The 14,842-nt window shown below is 42.5% G+C and overlaps 1 protein-coding gene across 4 annotated transcripts in view; it reads right to left on the bottom strand.

The window, feature by feature from the left end:
* The window catches only part of znf711 (zinc finger protein 711), a 58,577-nt gene extending 48,357 nt beyond the window's left edge, over window positions 1–10,220 (bottom strand). Inside the window, exon 1 of one of the 4 annotated variants that reach the window (XM_038774149.1) lies at window positions 9,786–10,220. The gene's annotated coding sequence lies outside the window, so the exon portion shown is untranslated. Of the gene's footprint in view, window positions 1–9,449; window positions 9,593–9,785 lie in introns of those variants that run through there. The other 3 variants (XM_038774146.1, XM_038774148.1, XM_038774147.1) reach the window with 3 other exon arrangements.
* Window positions 10,221–14,842: the final 4,622 nt, after the last annotated feature.

The raw sequence follows: 14,842 nt of genomic DNA, 5'->3' as shown, positions 1-14,842 counted from the left end.
AACAGGTTTGTTTCAAACACGAGCTTTCGGAGCACGGCTCCTTCTTCAGGTGAATGGAAAGGCTTGTTCCAGAAATGTTTATATAGACACAGTCAGAGATGCCCCGGAATGCGAGCACCTGCAGGCAATCAAATCATCAAAGATGCAGAGAGAGAGGTAACTCCAGGTTAAAGAGGTGTGAATTGTCCCAAGCCAGTTCAGTCGGTAGGCCTCTGCAAGTCCAGGCTTGTTGGTGGGGGCCGAATGTAATGCGACATGAATCCCAGATCCCGGTTGAGTCCGCATTCATGCGTGCGGAACTTAGCTATAAGTTTTTGCTCAGCAATTTTGCGTTGTCGCGTCTCCTGAAGGCCTCCTTGTAGAATGCTGACCCGGAGATCAGAGGCTGAATGTCCTTGACTGCTGAAGTGTTCCCCAACTGGAAGGGAACAGTCCTGCCTGTTGATAGTCGCACGATGCCCGTTTATTCGTTGTCGCAGTGTCTGCATGGTCTCGCCAATGTACCACGCTTCGGGACATCCTTTCCCGAGCGTGGTACATTGGCGAGACCATGCAGACACTGCGACAACGAATAAACGGGCATCGTGCGACTATCAACAGGCAGGACTGTTCCCTTCCAGTTGGGGAACACTTCAGCAGTCAAGGACATTCAGCCTCTGATCTCCGGGTCAGCATTCTACAAGGAGGCCTTCAGGAGACGCGACAACGCAAAATTGATGAGCAAAAACTTATAGCTAAGTTCCGCACGCATGAATGCGGACTCAACCGGGATCTGGGATTCATGTCGCATTACATTTGGCCCCCACCAACAAGCCTGGACTTGCAGAGGCCTACCGACTGAACTGGCTTGGGACAATTCACACCTCTTTAACCTGGAGTTACCTCTCTCTCTGAATCTTTGATGATTTGATTGCCTGCAGGTGCTCGCATTCCGGGGCATCTCTGACTGTGTCTATATAAACATTTCTGGAACAAGCCTTTCCATTCACCTGAAGAAGGAGCCGTGCTCCGAAAGCTCGTGTTTGAAACAAACCTGTTGGACTTTAACCTGGTGTTGTAAGACTTCTTACTGTGCTCACCCCAGTCCAACGCCGGCATCTCCACATCATGGCTATATTTTTACAGATTACCAACCGCATGCAATGTATAAACTGCTTTGACTTTAGCGACAGCTGCCCAACAAACTCTCTTTTGTTTTTCTCAGTGAGGCATCTGTCTGCACTCAGCAACATCCCACATTAGGTTGACTGAGCCTGAATAGCATTCAGGACTATCTACAAACTGGAAGCCGTCCAAACCACTGGTGTTCCATTTCCAATTCTGACCATTCAACATCAAATTCAAAACATTCTCTTCTCCATCTGCCCAACATGCATCTCAAACCACCTTCTTACACATCTCAAATTTGATTCAGGGCAGACCTAAATAAGCCAACTTGCAAAATAAGTTTTTGTAGGGTATAACTCCTCGCCTCAGTTAAATAAATACTATTGTAACGGCAACAATTACAAAGACTAACTAAATGACGTAGCTAGAGATTTTTGCAAAACAGATTTGTATTTTTCAGATCACTCATAGACCGATTTATCCAATTATTTTATTGTGGAGCCTCCCAAAAAGGGAAGACTCGAGAGGAGCATTGAAGATTGTGACAATCACAGAACGCTGGAATTACAAGTCTGCTTAAGCCAAAGAGGTTTGTGAGAAAGCTGCAATTCTCAATCAAGGCAATTTGCCATCTGTTCCTATCCAACAAACTGAAATGAAATTGGATCTATTGGAGCAGCTTAACTTTTCAATTAAAAGAACAGATGAATACATATACACTGTTACAGGTATGGGGCATTCTGCAAGTGATTAAGTACGCAACCCAGAACAAATGAAAAGCAAGCTTTCCCTCTATCTTACCCAATGAAGTCCCTTTATTTCAATCTCAGAAAATCACCTCTAAATAGGGTAATATTATTAGATTTACCCCCTCGGTCAGCAAGGTATTCCACAATGATGTGTACATACTGGAATTTAAATATTTTTTACTGGAATGCCAGCACTGCAGGTTTACCTTCATTTCTCACACAAGCTGTAAGCATCCACCTATATTACGAGTCTTGAATGTAGCACACATTCATAGTACTACACCTCTCATCATGCTGTTCAGCTGAATATTTCGACAGTAAAGCAACCAAAACCCATTCATATTTATTGCCCATCTAGGAAAATTTCTGTCAGCAATTAAGCACCACTAAAAGACCACCAATCTGAAACCAGCAATTAATAAATCAAAAATTAAATTGTTTGAATAATTTCTTACTCCTTTTCAGATAAAAAAAATGACATCTGTCAGAAAACTCACAAAATGCACAAGAGTGCCATTAAATCCTAAAACTTGTCAATTTAATGAAGTAGCTGCAAGGTTTCCCCGCACAGATCTACTCTTTGCCACGAATCTTCCAGAGTTGGACATTTCATTAGGGCCTGCAATGTTGCATGTCGAAATGTATTCTTGCTAAAAGATGCATAATCTGAGTACGTTTCACCCGCACCTTAAAAAAAATAAGATGGTGAATTTATTGCAATAACCATTGTGTGACAACCAGGATCCTTCAATTGCCAGGAGACTTAAATCTCTTGTTGGTAAATGGTGAATGTACACACAAGGTTTCCACAGTTGCACTTTTCACCAGGTTCCTGGTGGAAACAAATTACATGGAACATACCTGATGGCCTGTGTCACATGATAACCAAACAGAAAATACATAAATTATTGAGGCATGAGTAATGCAAAAGAAACACAAAGAGTCGAATATTCCAATTTTGAGATAAAGTGCTCTGGGGTTTTTTTCCCCCCATTGCAGAGGTCAGTGGGAAAACATGCCAAATCTTCCGGTATCATTAATTATGCATCCGGGTGGTTTAGGATAGCATGATCTGTGAGAGGTGCAGTACTATTCAGTGGCAGGTCAGGCTTGGATGGCACGTACTCCACCATTGCGTCCAGGTTCTATATTGAAATGGCGTCCAACATCACTGACACACCTTTGAAGGAAGGTGGACTCCCTGAAAATGCAGATCGATCTTCAGGAGCACTCAGAGATCAGCTTTCCTGAGTACAAAGATGGATTGCCAAGAACATTCAGAGGCTGGAAAATAGACACTTGCCAGGACACCTAATCTGGAAGATCCACCCCGGACCCACTGTTGTGGTGTTCCAAGGTCCAGGGTTGCGGGGTTGTGTTTGTTCAGGTGAGTCCTGACATCTGCACACCATGTTGTTCCAAGCATGTTTCATGCCACTGTGTGTTTCCGCTGGCATCGTGGATGGGGGATAGGGGGGTCGTTTGTTGGGCCTTCATCTCTAATGCAACCCTACTATTTAAAAAGGGAGGTAGAGATAAACTGAGGCATTATAGACCAGTAGTCCTGACGTCGGTAGTGGAGAAAGTGCTCGGGTCCAATATATAGATTTAATAGGAACACATGGAAAACAGGGGCAGGATTTGAGAGTCAGCATGGATTTATTAAGGGAAATCATGCCAGACAAACGTACTGGAATTCTTTGAGAATGTAATTAGTCGAGTTAATGAGGCAGAGCTAGTAGATGTGGTTTATTTGAACTTTCAGAAGGCTTTCGACCAATTCCCACATAAGAGATTAACATGTAAAGTTAAAGCACATGGGATTGGGGGTAGTGTATTAAGAGTGTTACAAAACTGGTTGGCAGAGAGAAAACAAAAAGTGGGAATAAACGGGTCTTTTTCCAAATGGCAGGCCACAAGGATCAATGCTAGGACCCCAGCTATTCACAACATATATTAATGATTTAAATGAGGGAATTAAATGTAATATCGCCAAATTTGCAGATGTCACAAAGCTGGGTGAGCGGATGAGCTGTGAGGATGCAGTGATGCTTCAGCGTGATTTGGACAAGTTGTGAGTGAATAAATGCCTGGCTGATGCAGTCTAATGTGGATAAATTCATCATTATCCACTTGGTAGCAAAAGCGGGAAGGCAGATTATCTGAATGGCTCTAAATTGAGAGAGGGGAACATGTAACGAGACCTTGGTGTCCTTGTACACCAGTCATTGAAAGTAAGCAAGCAGGTGCAGAGGCAGTAAAGGCGGCAAATGGTATGCTGGCCTTCATTGTAAGAGGATTCAAGTACAGGAGCAAGGATGTCTTGCTGCAATTATACAGGGCCTTGGTGAAACCACACCTGGAATAGCATGCAGTTTTGGTCTCCTTATCGGAGAAAGGATGCTCTTGCTACAGAGAGAGTGCAGTGTAGGTTTTATCACTGATTCCTGGGATGGCAGGACTGACGTATAAGGGATCGAGTCGATTAGGATTACATTCATTGGAGTTTAGAAGAAAGGGTGGGGGGTGGGGGTGGAGAGAATCTCAGAAACCTATAACATTCTAACAGGACTAGACACGGTAGATGCAGGATGGATGTTCCCAATGGTGGGGATGTCCAGAACCAGGGGTCACAGCCTGAGGATATAGAGTGAACCACATAGGACTGAGATATGGAGAAATGTCTTCACCCAGAGAATGGTGAGCTTGTGACTCTTGCTATAGGAGAAAGCAGTTCAGGCAAAATCATAGTATGTTTTCAAAAAGGAGTTAGATATAATTTTGCAGGGTCATAATTTTGATGGCATAGATGCGATGTCACTAGACTAGTAATTCAAAGGCTCTGGAGGCATGTGTTTGAATTCCACCACAGCAGCTAGTGGAATTTAAGTTTGGGGCAGCACGAAGGTTTGCACTGCGGCCTCACAGCGCCAGGGACCTGGGTTCAATTCCAATATTGGGTGACTGTGCGGAGTTCGCATATTCTCTCCATGCCTGCGTGGGTTTCTTCCCACAGTCCAAAGATGTGCAGGTTAGGTGGATTGGCCATGTTAAAGTTCCCTTTAGTTTCCAAAAGGTTAGGTGGTGTTACGGGGATAGGTACAGACTAGATGGGCTGAATGGTCTCTTTCTGCACAGTTGGGTTTCTATGATTCTTGGGGCTAAAGAGATCAAACAATACAGAGGGAAAGCAGGAACAGGTTACTGAGTTGGATGATCATAATGAAAAGCGGAGCAGGCTCGAAGAGCTGAACGACCTACTCCTGCTCCTAATTTCTATCTGCATCCATTAACGGGATGCAATAAGATTCACACCAGTCTATGGCTGGTTTTCTGACCCGCATGGCAGGCACCAGCAGAAGATACTGCTCTAAAACCGATTTCTGGGCCTCCTACCATATTTTTTCAGTCTTGCCCACCTTTGAACCCGCCGGGGGAGGCTTTGGAGAATTCCACCCAATGAATTCTAGATTAAGCCGTCGCAAAATATTCTGAGCAAACAGACATTTAGGATATTTATTTTGTTGCAGAAGGGTTGTGCTGGAGCCTGTAAAGAAATGTGAATGAGATACTTTGACAATAACCACTGAATTGACCAAATACTTTGTGGCTGGAGTAATCAGGCTTAAACCAGAGTGAACAACTACCTATTCAAGATGCTAATCACGGGTGACTGTGGAAATTATTCTGAAGCCTCCAGCCCCACCACTCCCAGTCAATCGGCCCTGGGAAGAGGAGGAGCCCAGCTGAATGAAAACTCACGAACACCATCCTGGGTCTCGGAGCAGGCAGTCAATTTACAGTGCCTACGATTGTGGTCCTTTCTCTGGATAAACTTATTGTGAAGACTTATTTTCAGACTGCTCTTCCTTTTGCAGAATGGCAAAGATCTGGACTCGCAGGAAAGCACTTCATTGATTTTGGAGCTGGTGTTACTGATGAAGGGCGTTACTGATGAAGGATGTTACTGATGAAGAGCACAGAAGAAATGTTGGTTATTCAACTTTGCAAGGAACCTTTTGAAGTTACAAATGGTGATTGAATAGTGCAACTGATCTGTGAACATATCTGCTGTCCAGAACTTAAGGAGTTGAAGACCTTGGATGAAACTGAACAAGGTGCAGGTGGCTTTGAATCATACCAAAGAACATGTAAGGTCTACCTGACTAGGCAAATCAACCTCCCTTTCAATCTTGGGTATCAACTGTAGGGACGACCAAGAGATATAAAAACATTCAGTAAAAAGGGTATCTAGCACATACAGAACCTAGTCATGGATAACGGTCCAAATATATGCTGATCAGCAATGGATTCTATATAAAGATTGAGGCATAAAATTATTAATCTCCAAAAGCAACTGAAAGTCTAAATTAATTGAGCTTCCTGTACATCAGAGTAACATAGTCTCAATGAACAAGAAGTGAGTGCACTTTGCTTCAAAACTATTCCGTAAATGAATTCTAAACTCCAACCTAAACTTATCTAATGACTACAGCTTTAAATTACATTTTCTACTACTGATGGCATGGATTGAATTATTCATTTATTAATCGGTTAACTGTTGAACTCCTGACAAATAGAATATTCTATGCAGAATAAAAACTATTGCATATTTTTGTACCCCAAGAGCATGACTTCTTAAAAAAATGATTTTTTTTTCAACCAAACAAAAACTTGTTTGCACAAGATCTTGATTGGGATGTTTGTTTGGGGAATTAACTGTAGGGTACTCTCCATGGTCACTTGTTACTGGAGATGTAACTAGATAAGACTTCAGCATATTACCTTTTATGTGCTGTTGTATGCAAGATAATTATGCACTAATATTACATGTATAATTTTGATTCAAATATCGAATTAATCCTCAAACCACAGAGTTAGAGGGATTGGCCATGCTAAATTTCCCCTATCCAATAGGTTGTGGATGTGGTGGGGTTGTGGGCCTAGGTAGGGTGCTCTTTCAGAGTGGCAGTGCAGTTTTGATGGGCAGAATGGTCTCCTACTGCACTGCGGTGATTCTATAACTCTATTACACTCACTTCCATTTAATAGGATTCCTGAATCAAGGATCACATGGCAAAATAAAATCCCAATCCACAGTTCATTCCTACTTAAATATGCAATTCATACATGAGTGTTGGTGTAAGATGTACGAAATTTAAGAATATTTCCCAAAATTAGTTTCCATTTCCATGAAGGAATTTTCTACTTTAACTGTTAAAATAATGGAACACGTTCAAGTGACCTTTTTATTCATCATGTTAAATTAGCATTAAAAAAAGTTCAAAGCCCAATTTTTTGCCTGACATAAGTAAACCAGAGGAAATATATCCATTAATAGCACTTTTGAGTGAAATGAAACGATTCAGATTCAGACTTGTTGGAATGCATCTCTAGGTATTGCTCTTGCCTCTGAGACAGAAGATTCTGGGTCAGGTCCCACTTCAGACTTAACAAAATCTAGGCTGACACTTCAGGGGGTGCAACATTTTGGATAAAACATTAACGCAAGGACCTATCTCCTCTCTCAGATGGATGTAAAAGATGCTTGGCACTCTTCTGAAGAGGAGTCAATATCTATTCCTCAACTAACATCAGCAAAACAAACTACTTGGTCATTATCCCCCCCCCCCCCCACCCAAGCCACTGACATTTTTCACCTTGAAAGTCAACACTTTGTTTTAATTTGTGGGATGTGGGCATCACTGGCTAGGCCAGCATTTATTGCCCATCCCTAATTGCCCTTGAACTGAGTGCCTTGCTCGACCATTGCAAAGGGTGTTTAAGGGTCAACCAAGAAAACAAGAACAAGAAAAATAGATTTGATCTCGATGGGTGATAAAGGTGAAGCATTGTCAACAAATTGCTGTCATCAACAAATCTCCAAGTAACATTTCAGATCCAGTGCAAGGACATACAAAAAGAAAGAAAGGCTGCCACGAGAGATCAGTGAATATTCAAAAGTTTAATGTTGCTTTTCATGAAAAAAATTATATTGTGCAACCGATTTTTATGCACGGACAAATGATTGGATACCTTAATTCAACATTATTCTGTATACATTAGCATTGTGTATAACACTACCTTCAAGAAATTTAAATCTGTATGTAGAAAAATCTAACAACCTAACTATACAGACAGTAAGTACACTTTACGTTCAACGGTGGTAAAACTGAGAGCACTGATCTGCTGAAATGTAGATCAGTAATTTTTCCTCCTTCTGAACTGTAACCATAACAGCTACCTCAATGACAGAAACATTTTGCATAGCTCGCCGTTACGTGTTTCTACCTCAATGTATCAACAATCTGGCATTTATGGAATTTACGACAATTAGTGTTCAGTCAAGAAAGAAAATCTTCTACAACAGATTTTCAGGTTAGAAATGTGAAAAGGTAAAATACTATCTTAGCTGAAATATGCAGATCTAGCTGTATGTGTCTGCAGCAAGTAGCTTTGGTCCTTGGAATGATCAACAATTCACAAGATACTGCATTGTACAGCTCATCTTCTACTTTTAGTTGAAATTTCTTAGTTTGAGTACAGATACACTTGATATCAAATCTCCTTAAAATGTCCACTGTGCAAATGTAAATATTAATTGCCTGAACTACTTATAAATAACTTGTCAAAGCATAGTGACTGTTCTGACAGGTATTTTCTAGTGTTGTGGACTAATTTGCACATTTACACTCTTACTGTATAAAAGGCAATCAGAAAGATGATAGCGGAAGAGATGAGCTCCAATGATCTTGCAAAAATGATGCGCACTGAACATAATCACTCGGTGACATTCATTATAGCATTTCTACAGTAATTCCCAATCACATTATTTCAAGAATAAACTAAGATTTTCTACATTCTCAGTGAACTAAACAGGAGCCCTAGAGGTACCACATTAAAGCAAAACAACTTGGATCCCATCAATTTGACAAGCACTTGGCTCCTTCTGGCCAGGTCCACGAGATAATTTATCATACAGCTGGCAGTTGGAAAGAATTCTACAACATATCATTCTGGAGTGCTCATTCACAATAATATTATCCGCAATAGGTAGAGCTTGACTAAAATTTTGCATCATGGGGAGTAAACAACTTTTGCTTTAAAAGAATCTTTTTCCAAAAAAGAGGGAAAAAAACTGAAACATATTACAGGTACAGGAAGCCACACGAGATCACGTTAGAAGTGGGCAAAACGTCAGTTTTTGTCACCCTGACATACAAGGTGGGTGGAGATAAAAAGGGGCCGGGAAAATTAAGATAAAACCGCTCGTACAATCAAACCGATATGATGGTTCGGCAGTTTGCCACTGCTGGGAAACATTCGACTGTAATCTAATTACATTTTTGATCTAAAGAGGCGCACGTAAACCATCATAAAGGAATTGTTTTAGTAAGTGTGGTCAGTTCCTCCAGCTAAAGCGGGGCACAGTAACAGGGGACGGATTACAATGGGCGACTGCTACTGGTATTTCGCTTCATGCCAATCTAAAATTACAAGGGGCGATTGACTGGAGTGACAGTTTGAGCTCGCCACGGTTGTGAGTCAGGAATGTGATGAGCGTGTGTTGCAAGAAGAGAAAGTGCTGCAAACCTGAATAAATGTGCGCGCCCACACACACACATTTACCATCCGCATCAGTGCCATGGCCCTTGTGGAAGGAGGAGGACGACGCAGCTCGCTTTGCAGTGAAGTTTTGGGAGGGGGTGGGGAAGGAAGGTGGATGATGGCCGCCCCCGGCCCTGATACCAACCGCTCGCCCAGCCCAGCCGCCGACATCTTGTCTCTCCGCCATGTTAGACGGTCCCGGGGAGATTCTCCCAGCGCAAGTCCTCTATCCCCCGCCCGCTCGCTCGCGATTGCTCATCCACCGCATTTCATTTTTAAACCATTAAAACCTGGGCCGCGCACAATAATCAAACAACTCACCGCCACAGTCTCTCTGCTCCTCCGCCTTCTCCACAGTCCGGGGGCCCGAGCCACCAGGATTTCCCCGGCTCCCTCGCCGACTGCGGTCCTCGGGGGAGGGGGGTGGGGAGGGTCAGTCGAGATTTCGGGCCTTGATGTCCAAAGTGGGCCCGGGGGGGCTCGGAGGGAAAGCAAGGCCGCGGCCTAAACTGAGGCCTAACTCAGCCTTGCCCTTCAAGCGGCTCCAGTCGGCGCGCCCCTCGTTATTCCGCTTCCCCCTCTCTCTCCGGGTGGGTGGGTGTATGTGTGTGCACGGGAGGCCTGGCCCTCCCCTTTGCTTGCGCTTGCAGCCCCTGCCTTCCTCTCTTCTCTCCTCTCCTCTCCCGCCTTCCTTCCTTCCCTCCGCTGGCTCCGGCCCCGCCAATTAGGCTTCGAGCCGGCGGGCGGCGGCTGCGGGCTGAGCGCGCACCGGCTTCTCGGGCTTACGTCAGAGGGGAGGCGAAGCGAGGCGGCCGGAGCCGGAGGGCAGGCGGATCGGAGCGGGGGGCCGGGGAAAGACGGAGCCGAATCGACCCCCCCACTCCCAACAAAATAACACGACATGCAGAGGGGGGGAAAAAGAGCAGCGTTACCAACTCCAACCGACGAGAAGAGCCCACACTATAATGTTTATTTCGGTACATCCCCGGGGTTAAATACAGCAGGCCCGCCACAAATATCTCCCCATTTACTATTTATTTTTTCTTATTTAGTGCCAAGTTTTCCTTTGTTTTTAAAATGTGATTTATTTGATTTGTGTCGCATTATAACCGCACATCAAATTGAAATGGGCTCATCCCCACGGAAGATGTGGGAGTCGTAAACGTTGTCACCCCCTCAACATTTCTACAAGAGTCTAGGCCAGAATCTTTACTTTTCATCAAAACATAAACTGCAACGCTGCTTAATCAGAGACTGGATATAGATATTGGATATAAATAACTCTTAACTGATGAACACCCACAAAATACCACTTCAACCCTCCAGCAGTGGACTCACTAAAACTACAAGTCTTGAGATTGGAGGAGGTGTGGGCAAAATAAACCTGTCAGCTCATCTTAAAACTTTATATATGCGACCATAAAAAGGAGAAAGTAACCCCAACCGACGAAATACATAATTTTGTTTAAGGTTTAGCTTGGTATGTGCCCTTTTAATTCTGCAATTGTTCATAACGATTTAAAAAAAGTTTTATTCACAGAATTTCATTTTTGGTACAATTATTGTAACATTTTGTCTGTTTTCTGAAAACAGATGCCCAAGAGTACCAGTGGGAGGGGTGGCTGGCTGGAGAGGTGTAATATATTTTCATGACAAGAAGAATCTGTGACACATGGGAGTTCAAGTACCTAACTGAACTGGTTTATTCCTGTCTCAATTTGTATAAATACATATGCAAATAGTCACAAGCCCTCATGAAAAAGTTACACAATGGTCAAATTGCACACAACCTACATATATTTACTGTTTCATTTATTTACAAATTCAACATAACCATTGGTTTTCTGTTATTAAGATACTGTCCTCTTTGACCCAAACTCTCAATTTGGAGTAGGTCCTTGAGTCATGTTGGCTTGAGTCTGAGGAGAAGTTTTCTTCAACAAAGGCTGATATTGCCCATCTTCAGTTGAATTTTCCACTTCATCAAACGTGTCTCACTCCTACTCGGATCTGAACTAATTTCAGAAACAACTTATGCTGGAGTAATTATTGCTACACTATTCACATCCCAGCTCTTCCTGGTGCCCACTTCAACCATTTAGTATGATGATCTTTCATCTTAACCTTATAGAATCATAGAATCCCTACAGTGCAGAAGACCTTGCACCGACCCTTGGAATGAGCACCCTACCTAGACCCACGCCCTCACCCTATCCCAGTAACCTCACCTAACCTTTTTGGAAATAGCGACAATTTAGCATGACCAATTCACCTAACCTGCACATCTTTGGACTGAGGGAGGAAACAAGCACACGGAGGAAACCCACACAGACATGGGGAGAAAGTACAAACTCCACACAGACAGTCACCCAAGATCAGAACTGAACACGGCCCCTGGCACTGTGAGGCATCAGTGCTACCCACTGTGCCACCAATGGTTATGGTTCTACTTTTAAATTTCTATCCCTCACTTTACCTTAATGATGACTCTTTCTGCCTGGGTTGTTGCTCTTCTACTGACTATACTAAATGTGACTTCCAGCAATGAAAACCTTATTCTGGACTGTTTTCTGCGAAACAATTCAGCTGGCGTTCTGCCAGTAGTAGTGTGAGGTGTGTTACAATAAATAAACAAAAAAAAATCTTAATCAAGATTCAATAACAACTGCCATTTCTCCCAATTTGAAAGTAACATTTGTTCAACAAGAACACACTTGACAATTGGTACTGTGTGCTCCACTGCTCCATTTATCCCTGTTCATATTCATTAATGTTACAAACTCTTCTAAACAAAACTGAGGTCCATAATCAGACAAATTTTGTCTGGAAACTCGCATGTATCAAACAAACTATGCAAAATTAGAGTTTTGCTAGTTGTTTGATGATTCCTTCGAAACCCCTCAACCCATTTTGAATGGATAGCTTTTGCCTTTCAAATTCTGTACACAGCCTCTGGCACACTAGCTGGCCCTTTCTGTTGTTGCAAATGCATTGGTGGTAGATTCCATTCTATTGATTGATTTACTGTTTTACTGTGTCCTTTATGTTCTTATTTAATCCTAGCCACCAAAGATAGCTTGTCACTAGACTCAATGAACAGAACTTTCTGACAGTTCATGCCAGTGGGATCTTCCAGTCCCGCCTCCGCCGAACCCCAGCCGCAGGGTCCCTGGCAGCTGGTGGTTGCATAAAATGGGAAACCCCGTTGACAGCAGCAGGGTTAGAAGATCCTGCTGCTGGCCAATGGTGGGCCGCCTCCCCCACTGTAAAACTCACCGCAGGAGGCATGGAAATTTCCACCCGTTGTCAACCTCATCTCTAGGTGTTGATCAGGTGAATCACATAGTAACTGCAATCTTTACCTTTCAAGAATCACAAATCCAGTATCCCACAAAACATAGTCTTTACCTACTGACAGCTCAATCTTACATACAGGAAATTAGCCTGATTTCTAAATCCGCTGTCTGTGTTGGCCACCCATTTGTGATATAGTTGTATACCTTTGACAATACAGGGTCCTTCTGAATACAATACAGGTTCCTTATGAATTTGTTATACCAAGGTTATCTACTGTGGCTGCAACTCATCTGCGTGAAAAGAAAAATACATCTTCCCTTTTGGTTGTACCTTACAATGAACCTCATCATCTGTACTTAATTTTGTACTGATAAACACAAAATTAAAGTCCGTCTCTGCCTTCATGCTACATCTAATGTGGATTCAATATAGCCATCAGTGGTTTAGGATCAGTTTTGATTGTGAAGCTGTGACTATGCAAGTATTTATGAAATCTTCAAAAATTAAAGACAACGCTTCAATTTTATCTGAGCATAATTTCATTCACAGCACGGAGCCAGTGCAATCAGTTTCTCCTCACCTTATCCAACATACGAGAGATCACAGAGAGGACAGGCATATCACATGCTAGATTAAACTTTTTTGGACACATAATATACCATCTAACAATTGACTTTGATACAATTTGAATTATTTGCCACACCTTTTTTGTCCAATCCCATGGAACACACTTCAAGAGTTCATTTAATAGATAGGTATGGTTGCCAAATTTGGTGTATATTTACAATAGAAATTCATGAGGCCCCAAAAAAATCTGAGCTAAGAGATTTCTTTAAATATATTTTTATTGGTTTTATTTTTTTTTCCAAAACGCAACTTACAATGTGGCTCAGGGGAAACCTAGCAGATGTATGTCAAACAAGGTGGAATCTATAAATTTGAGTTAGGGGTCCCACACTTTACAGAGTGCAACAGACTTAGAACGAATCACAGATATTAGGAATTCCATCGGAAAGCATTCCGTGACAAATTTATTCCAATTTTGAGACAGAATACTTGTTACTTACCCACGAGCAGAGAATATTCTTACAAGCTGCAAAAGTTAGGCATGTTGAACAGCCTTTTTTCATTAACATCAGTAATTCTCCCTTCTGGGATACACAGAATTAGGAGCTCTATGACTCTCAAATATTCTTTCAAGCTCCCTAACTACAACAGACCAATAGGATTAAATCTTAACACAGGTCCATACGCAGTGTACATAATCATCTTCCATTATCAGGCACTTTAGGCACATCAGGGATAAAGTAGGATCAAACCTGTGTCTCAGACTAGGTGTGATATGCAAATGATGCAGTATCTTAAATTAAGTCTCCCTCATTCTATTGCAAACTGAGATCTTATTGAAATAATCACAAATACTGCCTCATGTCTGCTCATCAATATTAATTGCCAAGTCCTTTTCCCAAGACTACAAGGTACCCAATATACTAATACAGGATCTAGAGCACAAGGCATAATAGAACTTGAGTTAGGCTCTGCAGAATTTCTTTTCCACCGGGGAATAAAGGAGGGAAGATGCAGTGTCGTCTTATTCAGGATAAAGTCTCTGAGTAGCAGATACTTAAAGAAGGAGTGTCTTGAAATGTCAAATAGCTGGCATAGCTCCTGAAAGGATGACAAGGAGGCATCACTGAACATGTCTTCCAGCTTACAAATGCCTCTATGTCCTCAAGTATCGAATCCATGGACCATAAGACCTGGTGCAAAGTCCAGGTTGTCCCAGATGGGAGAAAGAGCGATAGTCAGTTTAGATCCCCCTTGGCGGACTGTCCTCCGCGCTCTAAGAGTATTAACAATAATAGGATTTTCACATCTAGCAGAACCTGTCCTATTGTCCCCAGAAAATAACAAGACCTGCACAGAGTAAACTGACTGGTCTACTTCACTATTGAGCCAAATAGGGACAGGATCCTTCCTAACCCAATGCCTTATAAATCTAAGGGGAGAGGTCACATTATATAACCTACTATTCAAGACGGACAACCCCCCCCCCTCCCCCCCGCCCTTGGAACCTGAGA

This window comes from Scyliorhinus canicula, chromosome 17 (genome assembly GCF_902713615.1).
Source record: "Scyliorhinus canicula chromosome 17, sScyCan1.1, whole genome shotgun sequence".
NCBI classification, from domain to species: Eukaryota; Metazoa; Chordata; class Chondrichthyes; order Carcharhiniformes; family Scyliorhinidae; genus Scyliorhinus; species Scyliorhinus canicula.
The sequence above is the reverse complement of the archived record's forward strand: the minus strand, read 5'-3'. Positions and strand labels throughout refer to the sequence as shown.